We start from the raw sequence: 14,111 nt of genomic DNA, 5'->3' as shown, positions 1-14,111 counted from the left end.
CTTCCACTCACGCCTCAGCATCGATATGCATAGCTGGACTTGGAAGATGGAATGGCGCACCCTGGTACTGAGCGATGAAGGCATATTCTGCCTGCACGCCAAGTGATCATTGTCTGCGCGTACGACGTAGACTTGGCGAGTGCTGTCACGTAGAGTACATTCGTCCAAGACACACTGGCACCTCTCACAGGCCTTACGGTCTAGGATTCTACAAGTTACAACTCTCGTTCACGTTGGGTGTTTCTGGAGGGGACGCTAACCAGCGCTCGGTACGTGCAGAATGTTGCCAGATCCTTCTTTTGTCGTGATGTGCTGTTCCACCAGGATAATGCTCGTCCTCACACTGCCTGTGCAACTCGATGTGCTCAGTAAGACGTGCAGCAACTTCCCTAGCCAGCACAATCTCTGTACTTGTCTGCAGTCGAGCACGTATGGGATATGATGGGACGAGAAGTGATACGTGCGACTCGTCAGCCAACAGCTCTTACAGAACTACGTGAACATGTTGAGAAGGCGCGGCATACTGTATTCCAACACAGTATTCCCCACTTGTACGACCGACTGGATGAGAGTCAGCGCCTACGCCGTCAAGTACTAATACGTGTGTTTCAGCGTGGGTACTTCAGAACCGCTTGTGCCATTAATATGTAAACATAATCATTTCATATACTCCGTATGCACTGTTGATACAACAAATCTCGACTGAATTTGTAACGTAGCAAGTTATTACGAGATGATATTCGTTGCAGTAAGACGTTTGGTAAGGTGGCTAAAGGATGGCTACGTTTTTTTTTTTTTTTTTTCGCTTTGCTCACAGCGCAGCTGACGCTGACGCTGCCTGCCGTGAGAACCGCATAGAGTAACATTCAGTCGGTACGAAAATTCATACCCTCTACGAATCTAAATAATCCATATTAGTTATTATTCGATTATGTTCAAATTTGGTGCACAGCCTTTTATTATTAATGGAATGATGCTGTCAAAATTTCAGATTTTTATTTATTATACTTCCAGAGATAATGAAAATTACTGAAAGTACTAAAACCGACGCTTATGTTTTAAAACCCAGTTAGGAACAATAATAAATTGACTTTCATTATCATTTGAAGCCATTACAAAGTTGTCAGTGCTCCCTGCCGCCGTTGGATAAGCAGCTGCAGCAGCAAGTCGTATACTCCTAGCTCACTCATTTGTTACATAGTTTAATTCTTAATTTCTTTGCGTGTTTTTGGTACTTGCATTGTTTAATTCATAAAGTTCGAGCGTATTATAGTATTTGAGAGTTGTAGCATCGCGTTTTAGTACCTGAATAGTGTAAATTCGCGTAGTCGTTTGTCTACTGTTTTGTTTTGAACGGCCAGTGTCGGTTGGTCGCAGTTAGTGTGCTCCCTGCCGCCGTTGGATAAGCAGCTGCAGCAGCAAGTCGTATACTCCTAGCTCACTCATTTGTTACATAGTTTAATTCTTAATTTCTTTGCGTGTTTTTGGTACTTGCATTGTTTAATTCATAAATTTCGAGCGTATTATAGTATTTGAGAGTTGTAGCATCGCGTTTTAGTACCTGAATAGTGTAAATTCGCGTAGTCGTTTGTCTACTGTTTTGTTTTGAACGGCCAGTGTCGGTTGGTCGCAGTCAGTGTGCTCCCTGCCGCCGTTGGATAAGCAGCTGAGCAGCAAGTCGTATACTCCTAGCTCACTCATTTGTTACATAGTTTAACTCTTAATTTCTTTGCGTGTTTTTGGTTCTTGCATTGTTTAATTCATAAATTTTGGGCGTATTATAGTATTTGAGAGTGTAGCATCGTGTTTTAGTACCTGAATAGTGTAATTTCGCTTAGTCTCCTTCCGCCGCCGAGCAGTGTCAGCAGTGCGCAAGTAGCAGCATTACTGCATTTACTAGGCAATCTTGTATTTTAATAACCGTTTAAATTTTGTCGATTTGTTTGCGCTCTCTGTAGATTAGTTCAGACGTTCTTAGCAAAACAGTTTTTAGCATGGATAGGGACTGCAACTGCTGTGTTCGGATGCAGGCTGAGTTGGCATCCCTTCGCTCCCAGCTTCAGGCAGTGTTGGCTTCGGTCACACAGCTTGAGGCTGTTGCCAATGGGCATCACTGTGGGGGTCGGGATGGGGGTTTGTCGGGGACGGCCAGCTCGTCCCACGCATCCCCTGATCGGACTACGACTGTGGTTGCCCGGGATACTGCCCGCATTGAGGCTGATCCCTCACCTGTGGTAGAGTGGGAGGTCGTTTCAAGGTGTGGCAGGGGGCGAAAGACATTCCGGAGGGCTGAACGGAAAGCCTCTCCAGTTTGTCTGACGAACCGGTTTCAGGCTCTGTCTCAGGCTGATACTGATCTTCGGCCTGACATGGCTGCTTGTCCTGTTCCAGAGGTTGCCCCTCAGTCTGCAAGATCCGGGCAGTCGCAGAGGGTGGGCTTACTGGTAGTTGGGAGCTCCAACGTCAGGCGCGTAATGGGGTCCCTTAGGGAAATGGCAGCAAGAGAGGGGAAGAAAACCAATGTGCACTCCGTGTGCATACCGGGGGGAGTCATTCCAGATGTGGAAAGGGTCCTTCCGGATGCCATGAAGGGTACAGGGTTACAGGGTGCACCCATCTGCAGGTGGTCGCTCATGTCGGCACCAATGATGTGTGTCGCTATGGATCGGAGGAAATCCTCTCTGGCTTCCGGCGGCTATCTGATTTGGTGAAGACTGCCAGTCTCGCTAGCGGGATGAAAGCAGAGCTCACCATCTGCAGCATCGTCGACAGGACTGACTGCGGACCTTTGGTACAGAGCCGAGTGGAGGGTCTGAATCAGAGGCTGAGACGGTTCTGCGACCGTGTGGGCTGCAGATTCCTTGACTTGCGCCATAGGGTGGTGGGGTTTCGGGTTCCGCTGGATAGGTCAGGAGTCCACTACACGCAACAAGCGGCTACACGGGTAGCAGGGGTTGTGTGGCGTGGGCTGGGCGGTTTTTTAGGTTAGATGGCCTTGGGCAAGTACAGAAAGGGCAACAGCCTCAACGGGTGCGGGGCAAAGTCAGGACATGCGGGGACCAAGCAGCAATCGGTATTGTAATTGTCAACTGTCGAAGCTGCGTTGGTAAAGTGCCGGAACTTCAAGCGCTGATAGAAAGCACCGAAGCTGAAATCGTTATAGGTACAGAAAGCTGGCTTAAGCCAGAAATAAATTCTGCCGAAATTTTTACAAAGGTACACACGGTGTTTAGAAAGGATAGATTGCATGCAACCGGTGGTGGAGTGTTCATCGCTGTTAGTAGTAGTTTATCCTGTAGTGAAGTAGAAGTGGATAGTTCCTGTGAATTATTATGGGTGGAGGTTACACTAAACAACCGAACTAGGTTAATAATTGGCTCCTTTTACCGACCTCCCGACTCAGCAGCATTAGTGGCAGAACATTTGAGAGAAAATTTGGAATACATTTCACATAAATTTTCTCAGCATGTTATAGTCTTAGGTGGAGATTTCAATTTACCAGATATAGACTGGGACACTCAGATGTTTAGGACGGGTGGTAGGGACAGAGCATCGAGTGACATTATACTGAGTGCACTATCCGAAAATTACCTCGAGCAATTAAACAGAGAACCGACTCGTGGAGATAACATCTTGGACCTACTGATAACAAACAGACCCGAACTTTTCGAATCTGTATGTACAGAACAGGGAATCAGTGATCATAAGGCCGTTGCAGCATCCCTGAATATGGAAGTTAATAGGAATATAAAAAAAGGGAGGAAGGTTTATCTGTTTAGCAAGAGTAATAGAAGGCAGATTTCAGACTACCTAACAGATCAAAACGAAAATTTCTGTTCCGACACTGACAATGTTGAGTGTTTATGGAAAAAGTTCAAGGCAATCGTAAAATGCGTTTTAGACAGGTACGTGCCGAGTAAAACTGTGAGGGACGGGAAAAACCCACCGTGGTACAACAACAAAGTTAGGAAACTACTGCGAAAGCAAAGAGAGCTCCACTCCAAGTTTAAACGCAGCCAAAACCTCTCAGACAAACTGAAGCTAAACGATGTCAAAGTTAGCGTAAGGAGGGCTATGCGTGAAGCGTTCATTGAATTCGAAAGTAAAATTCTATGTACCGACTTGACAGAAAATCCTAGGAAGTTCTGGTCTTACGTTAAATCAGTAAGTGGCTCGAAACAGCATATCCAGACACTACGGGATGATGATGGCATTGAAACAGAGGATGACACGCGTAAAGCTGAAATACTAAACACCTTTTTCCAAAGCTGTTTCACAGAGGAAGACCGCACTGCAGTTCCTTCTCTAAATCCTCGCACAAACGAAAAAATGGCTGACATCGAAATAAGTGTCCAAGGAATAGAAAAGCAACTGGAATCACTCAATAGAGGAAAGTCCACTGGACCTGACGGGATACCAATTCGATTCTACACAGAGTACGCGAAAGAACTTGCCCCCCTTCTAACAGCCGTGTACCGCAAGTCTCTAGAGGAACGGAGGGTTCCAAATGATTGGAAAAGAGCACAGATAGTCCCAGTCTTCAAGAAGGGTCGTCGAGCAGATGCGCAAAACTATAGACCTATATCTCTTACGTCGATCTCTTGTAGAATTATAGAACATGTTTTTTGCTCGCGTATCATGTCATTTCTGGAAACCCAGAATCTACTATGTAGGAATCAACATGGATTCCGGAAACAGCGATCGTGTGAGACCCAACTCGCCTTATTTGTTCATGAGACCCAGAAAATATTAGATACAGGCTCCCAGGTAGATGTTATTTTTCTTGACTTCCGGAAGGCGTTCGATACAGTTCCGCACTGTCACCTGATAAACAAAGTAAGAGCCTACGGAATATCAGACCAGCTGTGTGGCTGGATTGAAGAGTTTTTAGCAAACAGAACACAGCATGTTGTTATCAATGGAGAGACGTCTACAGACGTTAAAGTAACCTCTGGCGTCCCACAGGGGAGTGTTATGGGACCATTGCTTTTCACAATATATATAAATGACTTAGTAGATAGTGTCGGAAGTTCCATGCGGCTTTTCGCGGATGATGCTGTAGTATACAGAGAAGTTGCTGCATTAGAAAATTGTAGCGAAATACAGGAAGATCTGCAGCGGATAGGCACTTGGTGCAGGGAGTGGCAACTGACCCTTAACATAGACAAATGTAATGTATTGCGAATACATAGAAAGAAGGATCCTTTATTGTATGATTATATGATAGCGGAACAAACACTGGTAGCAGTTACTTCTGTAAAATATCTGGGAGTATGCGTACGGAACGATTTGAAGTGGAATGATCATAAAAAACTAATTGTTGGTAAGGCGGGTACCAGGTTGAGATTCATTGGGAGAGTGCTTAGAAAATGTAGTCCATCAACAAAGGAGGTGGCTTACAAAACACTCGTTCGACCTATACTTGAGTATTGCTCATCAGTGTGGGATCCGTACCAGGTCGGGTTGACAGAGGAGATAGAGAAGATCCAAAGAAGAGCGGCGCGTTTCGTCACTGGGTTATTTGGTAACCGTGATAGCGTTACGGAGATGTTTAATAAACTCAAGTGGCAGACTCTGCAAGAGAGGCGCTCTGCATCGCGGTGTAGCTTGCTCGCCAGGTTTCGAGAGGGTGCGTTTCTGGATGAGGTATCGAATATATTGCTTCCCCCTACTTATACTTCCCGAGGAGATCACGAATGTAAAATTAGAGAGATTAGAGCGCGCACGGAGGCTTTCAGACAGTCGTTCTTCCCGCGAACCATACGCGACTGGAACAGGAAAGGGAGGTAATGACAGTGGCACGTAAAGTGCCCTCCGCCACACACCGTTGGGTGGCTTGCGGAGTATCAATGTAGATGTAGTAGATGTAGAAAATCAATTAATCAGAATTTCCTTCTCAAAAATTTAGTTACTTTACATTACGTAATACAAAAATCGCTCAAAATTATTATATAATGACTGAGATAGTGTATGTGGGACATGCGTTAAAACTTAATGTCATTTTATGTAAGACCTTTTACAAACGAACGGTGGGAAAGTTATGGTGCAACCACGATTCAGATGACGTATGTCGGTGTGAGCTTGCTTCTGTATAAAAGCAACAGAATGAAAGTTAGAGGCGGAATAAGTTTACTTATCAATTTGGAGAATATTGCGAACTTCGCTTATTTTGATTAAGTAGTATACTAGAAACTGAAGTTCTAATGACATTAATTAGTAGCAGATTAGTGATTGGATAAGGCAAGTTTGTCGCGAGAATGATCTGGAAGAAACGTTCTGATTGGTCGTTTAGATCAACAGCCTATCAGAATTAAGCTGTTACCGGGCGAACATAGTGCAGTGGAGAGTGAGTAGAATAGTTCGAGAGAGTCGCTTGCTAACCGACCTACGGATAACACCATGTCAGATAGCTCCGCAAAAATAGTCTGTATGATGAAGAACTAGCGAGGTCAATTCTGTTAGAACGTGTCGTGGATCTAACAACTGGAGTTACTAACATTCTAATGAAAGTTTGGAGCTTCTAAATTAAATAGTTGGAGATTTATGAGCGTATGAACTTTCTGGTCATAGTAACAATTCCGCGTGGCATATTTCGTGCTCTGTACGGAATGCTTTGGCGAGTACCTCTTACTAAGAAGATCACTGAAAAGACCGAATGTTTAACTCGCGAAGAGTGGTGGATCTGTGACTGTTAGATAGTGAAAATTAGTCAGGTCGGACTTACAAAAATTCTGGCTGCTTTTCGAGTGATAATGCATTGTACAAACAGTGAATTTTGAAGTTTACCATATTAAATACGGATTTGATAGCCATTTCATGTGTTTCCGTATGAATAAAAAGCAGATTCATTCTAAATTTTAAATGTTTTGTGCAAGTAGACTGTATCCTCCGAACGCCCAATTTTTTGAATATGAACTTTCAGGAACTGGCTTTCAACTCGAGTTAAGCGGCCTCTGTGTGGTAGGTATTAGGTAGTGGTTTCATCAACGCTGCTTTACACTGCCTAACACGTATCTGCTACTACAAAGTGAAGGGACGTCTGAAGCAAGGAATATCGAGGTGGGTGGACTTTCGATAATTCAGAGAGATGACGAAGATGACCGATCCCACCCTCCCACAAATAGGAAACCTCTGAAAGCGTGTGCCAATGTACTTTTTTTCCGAGGGTATATAATATAACTCTCTTTTGCTAAATAAGGAAAGGAATACACTTAAACTGTATTTCGTTTTTTACTGTGTCCACTTTTACTGTCAATCTTTTTCGATGCCCAAGTATACAGTGTGGTCCATTGATCGTGACCGGGCCAAATATCTCACGAAATAAGCGTCAAACGAAAAAACTACAAAGGAAACTTGTCTAGCTTGAAGAGGGAAACCAGATGGAGCTACGGTTGGCCCGCTAGATGGCGCTGCCATAGGTCAAAAGGGTATCAACGGCGTTATTTAAAATAGGAACCCCATGTTTTATTACATATTCGTGTAGTACGTAAAGAAAAATGAATGTTTTAGTTGGACCACATTTTTCGCTTTGTGATAGACGGCGCTGTAATAGTCACAAACATATGGCGCACAATTTTAGACGAACAGTTCGTAACAGGTAGGTTTTTAAAATAAAATACAGAACGTAGGTACGTTTGAACATTTTATTTCGGTTGTTCCAAAGAGATACGTGTACCTTTGTGGACTTATAATTTCTGAGAACGCATGCTGTTAAGCGTGATTACCTGTAAATACCACATTAATGCAATAAATGCTCAAAATTATGTCCGTCAACCTCAATGCATTTGACAATACGAGTAACGACATTCCCCTCAACAGCGAGTAGTTCGCCTTCCGTAATGTTCGCACATGCATTGACAATGCGCTGACGCATGTTCTCAGGCGTTGTCGGTGGATCACGATACCAAATATCCTTCAACTTTCCCCACAGAAAGAAATCCGGGGACGTCAGATCCGGTGAACGTGCGGGCCATGGTATAGTGCTTCGACGACAAAACCACCTGTCATGAAATATGCTATTCAATACCGCTTCAACCGCACGCGAGCTGTGTGCCGGACATCCATCAAGTTGTAAGTATATGGCCATTCTGCCATACAGTGAAACATCTTGTAGTAACATCGGCAGAACTTTACGTAGGAAATCAGCGTATATTGCCCGTTTTGATTGCCATCGATAAAATGGGGGCCAATTACTCTTCCTCCCATAACGTCGCATCACACATTAACCCGCCAAGGTCGATGATGTTCCACTTGACGCAGCCATCGTGGATTTTCCGTTGCCCAATAGTGCATTTTATGCCGGTTTACGTTACCGCTGTTGGTGAATGACCCCTCGTCGCTAAACAGAATGCGTGCAAAAAATCTGTAATCGTCCCGTAATTTCTCTTGTGCCCAGTGGCAGAACTGTACACGACCTTCAAAGTCGTCGCCATGCAATTCCTGGTGCATAGAGATATGGTACGGTTGCAATCGATGTTGATGTAGTATTCTCAACACCGACGTTTTTGAGATTCCCGATTCTTGCGCAAGTTTTCATCTACTGATGTGCTGATTTGCCGCGGCAGCAGCTAAAACACCTACTTGGGCATCATCATTTGTTGCAGGTCGTGGCTGACGGTTCACATATCGCTGAACATTTCCTGTTTCCTTAAATAACGTAACCATCCGGCGAACGGTCCGAGTACTTGGATGATGTCGTCCAGGATACCCAGCAGCATAGCACACGCCCGTTGGGCATTTTGATCACAATAGCCATACATCAACACGATATCTACCTTTTCCGCAATTGGTAAACGGTCTATTTTGACAAGGGTAATGTATCACGAAGCAAATACCGTTCGCACTGGCGGATTGTTACGTGATACCACGTACTTATATGTTCGTGACTATTACAGCGCCATCTGTCTCAAAGCGAAAAACGTGGTCCAACTAAAAAATTCATATTTCTTTACGCACTACACGAATATGTAATAAAAAATGGGGGTTCCTATTTTTAAAAAACGCAGTTGATATCCGTTTGAGCTATGGCAGCGCCATCTAGCGGGCCAACCATAGTGCCATCTGGTTTCCCCCTTCAAGCTAGACGAGTTTCGTTCTTTGAAGTTTTTTCGTTTGACGCTTATTTAGTGAGATATTTGGCCCGGTCACTATCAATGGACCACCCTGTATAAGCTTAGAATTTATTAAGTCTCTGCCTTCACTGATTTTGCTATGATGACGTTGTGCCTTCATTGGTTTTGTGCTAATGTATACTAAAATAATTATTGATGCTCTTGTGTACTTTGGTCTGGTAAACTTCGACTGATGCTATGATATGACATTATGATGTTCGTACAATGTGGATCAAATATGTTGAAAAGCAGCAAGGCATTTTTCATGCCCCTTTTCATTTAATGTGAGAATAACACCCCATTTAGAGGAAAATGATGGAGCAAAATACGATAAGAATGTTTTATTAATGTGAATTGTATTACAATGGCTGTATGTACTCTCTTCTAACTAACATCTTGTTAAAAATATTAACTAGGTGGACGGACTCCTTGTGTCTCCTCTACGCTTTCTGCGTGTGGGTAGGAATGGGAAGCACGCTGGACGTTAGGACAGGCAAATCGGTGAGTGAGGTAACGAGAAAAGCGGCCCCTGGCATCGGGAAACGCGGGCAGCCTCTGGTGTTGGCTACATGAAGTTCGCTGAGCCAGCCCAGCCACGGGGGCAGGTATCACCTACTGTGCGTTTACGACCGAGTCTTGCCTTGCGGCCGAGTGGAGGCCAGAGAATGGATTTTTGTAAGCAGGAGCTCGTGCTCTCTCGTGTTCTGAAGAACACTTTCAGGACATAAAAAGCTTACACTTTCTTAAAAACATGCCTTGCAGACAAATAAGAGCCTAGCCCTACTTTCAGAGATCTGATATGAGGCACTAAAACGAAGAACTGGTAAAAATGTTTGTAATGTCATGGAGACGGAGTAGGAGCAGCAGCTTTTTAGAAGAAACATCACTGGCGTTTTCTTGCTGCTGAAACGTCCCCATAGAAAAATAGGTGAAGTACTGTGCTGGTAAACATCTTGCGTTATTTCATATTCAAACAGCTGAGCAGAACGGAAAGTACTCAGACATTTCTCTCTTTACTTATTCTGATCATCACTAAACTGACACACAATATTTGCTTTTAGCCCAGCGCAGTCTGACTTTCAATAATCCCTACAAAAGAATGGCCCTGACTAACAGTAACCTATACATTTCATGAATCACTTACCTCACAAAAATCTTCGTTACTCGAACTACTGCAACACAGCGAGCGCCAATACCGCCAGCTAAATAAAAGATTCTACTACTGAAGGCACTAACTACTGACAGGCATAGTTAGCAAATGAAAGATTTTGCTAGAGAACAAACAACGTATTTACCTTAATAATGTTCAAAAGTCATCATATATATATATATATATATATATATATATATATATATATATATATATAAGTTCATGACATCCAGTCTTACAAATTTACTGTCTCTGATGGACACACGTCCAGATCATCCGCTCTCAAAACTCCGCCATCTCTCTCCCCATATCCACCACTGCTGGCGACTCACCTCCAACTGCGCAGCGCTACGCGCTGTTCACATCCAACTGCCCAACACTACAATAGCGAATGTTAAACAATGCCAACCAGCCACAGACGGCACGCAGCACAGCTAGTGATTTTCATACAGAGCACTAGGTGACGCCAACCAATATAAATACCTAAACAACCTACTACACGGCGTTGTTCTGCCGCCCTATGCATGTCTTATGGTCTTCACGACACACTTTTATGCACACCACTGTCATTCTGTTTGTTTTTGTACTACAAACAGAAGCCGGCCGAGGTGGTCGAGCTGTTCTAGGCGCTACAGTCTGGAACCGCGCGACCGCTACGTTCGCAGGTTCGAATCCTGCCTCGGGCATGGGTGTGTGTGATGTCCTTAGGTTAGGTAGGTTTAAGTAGTTCTAAGTTCTAGGGGACTGATGACCACAGCTGTTAAGTCCCATAGTGTTCAGAGCCATTAATTCAGTCGTTCATATCCTCATCTTCATACATTCGACATCCATAAAAACTCATGTCATTACTCTCTCTGTACACACTACCCTTTAACCGTCCGTATCTTCGAATTTATCCGCGTATTAAGCCCTGTGGGCTTAGCACCCACACAACATAAGCCGGAAGTTGTGGCCGAGCGGTTCTCGGCCCTTCAGTCTGGAACCGCGTTGCTGCTGCGGTCGCAGGTTCGAATACTGCCTCGGATATGGATGTGTGTGATGTGCTTAGGTTAGTTACACATTTACTGCACTTACCTACAAATATATAACCTTCAGGTAACATAAATAATATTATTTAAAGAAAAAAATAGAAAAAGACTCCACTAAACATGCCATGAAAATTCTGTCAAAGTTCCAAACATCTGCTTCTGTTCATCATCTTTTTAGTTTTAATGAATTACCTGACCTATTGACTGCAAGTATTTTACTAATATTCACCATCTGCACATATATATATATATATATATATATATATATATATATATATATATACACTCCTGGAAATGGAAAAAAGAACACATTGACACCGGTGTGTCAGACCCACCATACTTGCTCCGGACACTGCGAGAGAGCTGTACAAGCAATGATCACACGCACGGCACAGCGGACACACCAGGAACCGCGGTGTTGGCCGTCGAATGGCGCTAGCTGCGCAGCATTTGTGCACCGCCGCCGTCAGTGTCAGCCAGTTGGCCGTGGCATACGGAGCTCCATCGCAGTCTTTAACACTGGTAGCATGCCGCGACAGCGTGAACGTGAACCGTATGTGCAGTTGACGGACTTTGAGCGAAGGCGTATAGTGGGCATGCAGGAGACCGGGTGGACGTACCGCCGAATTGCTCAACACGTGGGGTGTGAGGTCTCCACAGTACATCGACGTTGTCGCCAGTGGTCGGCGGAAGGTGCACGTGCCCGTCGACCTGGGACCGGACCGCAGCGACGCACGGATGCATGCCAAGACCGTAGGATCCTACGCAGTGCCGTAGGGGACCGCACCGCAACTTACCAGCAAATTAGGGACACTGTTGCTCCTGGGGTATCGGCGAGGACCATTCCCAACCGTCTCCATGATGCTGGGCTACGGTCCCGCACACCGTTAGGCCGTCTTCCGCTCACGCCCCAACATCGTGCAGCCCGCCTCCAGTGGTGTCGCGACAGGCGTGAATGGAGGGACGAATGGAAACGTGTCGTCTTCAGCGATGAGAGTCGCTTCTGCCTTGGTGCCAATGATGGTCGTATGCGTGTTTGGCGCCGTGCAGGTGAGCGCAACAATCAGGACTGCATACGACCGAGGCACACAGGGCCAACACCCGGCATCATGGTGTGGGGAGCGATCTCCTACACTGGCCGTACACCACTGGTGATCGTCGAGGGGACACTGAATAGTGCACGGTACATCCAAACCGTCATCGAACCCATAGTTCTGCCATTCCTAGACCGGCAAGGGAACTTGCTGTTCCAACAGGACAATGCACGTCCGCATGTATCCCGTGCCACCCAACGTGCTCTAGAAGGTGTAAGTCAACTACCCTGGCCAGCAAGATCTCCGGATCTGTCCCCCATTGAGCATGTTTGGGACTGGATGAAGCGTCGTCTCACGCGGTCTGCACGTCCAGCACGAACGCTGGTCCAAGTGAGGCGCCAGGTGGAAATGGCATGGCAAGCCGTTCCACAGGACTACATCCAGCATCTCTAAGATCGTCTCCATGGGAGAATAGCAGCCTGCATTGCTGCGAAAGGTGGATATACACTGTACTAGTGCCGACATTGTGCATGCTCTGTTGCCTGTGTCTATGTGCCTGTGGTTCTGTCAGTGTGATCATGTGATGTATCTGACCCCAGGAATGTATCAATAAAGTTTCCCCTTCCTGGGACAATGAATTCACGGTGTTCTTATTTCAATTTCCAGGAGTGTATATATACACACACACGCCTGGAAATTGAAATAAGAACACCGTGAATTCATCGTCCCAGGAAGGAGAAACTTTATTGACACATTCCTGGAGTCAGATACATCACATGATCACACTGACAGAACCACAGGCACATAGACACAGGCAACAGAGCACGCACAATGTCGGCACTAGTACAGTGTATATCCACCTTTCGCAGCAATGCACGCTGCTATTCTCCCATGGAGACGATCGTAGAGATGCTGGATGTAGTCCCGCGGAACGGCTTGCCATGCCATTTCCACCTGGCGCCTCAGTTGGACCAGCGTTCGTGCTGGACGTGCAGACCGCGTGAGACGACGCTTCATCCAGTCCCAAACATGCTCAATGGGGGACAGATCCGGAGATCTTGCTGGCCAGGGTAGTTGACTTACACCTTCTAGAGCACGTTGGGTGGCACGGGATACATGCGGACGTGCATTGTCCTGTTGGAACAGCAAGTTCCCTTGACGGTCTAGGAATGGTAGAACGATGGGTTCGATGACGGTTTGGATGTACCGTGCACTATTCAGTGTCCCCTCGACGATCACCAGTGGTGTACGGCCAGTGTACGAGATCGCTCCCCACACCATGATGCCGGGTGTTGGCCCTGTGTGCCTCGGTCGTATGCAGTCCTGATTGTGGCGCTCACCTGCACGGCGCCAAACACGCATACGACCATCATTGGCACCAAGGCAGAAGCGACTCTCATCGCTGAAGACGACACGTCTCCATTCGTCCCTCCATTCACGCCTGTCGCGACACCACTGGAGGCGGGCTGCACGATGTTGGGGCGTGAGCTCAAGACGGCCTAACGGTGTGCGGGACCGTAGCCCAGCTTCATGGAGACGGTTGCGAATGGTCCTCGCCGATACCCCAGGAGCAACAGTGTCCCTAATTTGCTGGGAAGTGGCGGTGCGGTCCCCTACGGCACTGCGTAGGATCCTACGGTCTTGGTGTGCATCCGTGCGTCGCTGGGGTCCGGTCCCAGGTCGACGGGCACGTGCACCTTCCGCCGACCACTGGCGACAACATCGATGTACTGTGGAGACCTCACGCCCCAAGTGTTGAGCAATTCGGCGGTACGTCCACCCGGCCTCC

The sequence above is a fragment of the Schistocerca americana genome, chromosome 8, assembly GCF_021461395.2.
Source record: "Schistocerca americana isolate TAMUIC-IGC-003095 chromosome 8, iqSchAmer2.1, whole genome shotgun sequence".
NCBI lineage: Eukaryota > Metazoa > Arthropoda > Insecta > Orthoptera > Acrididae > Schistocerca > Schistocerca americana.
This window is presented reverse-complemented; position numbering follows the sequence as displayed.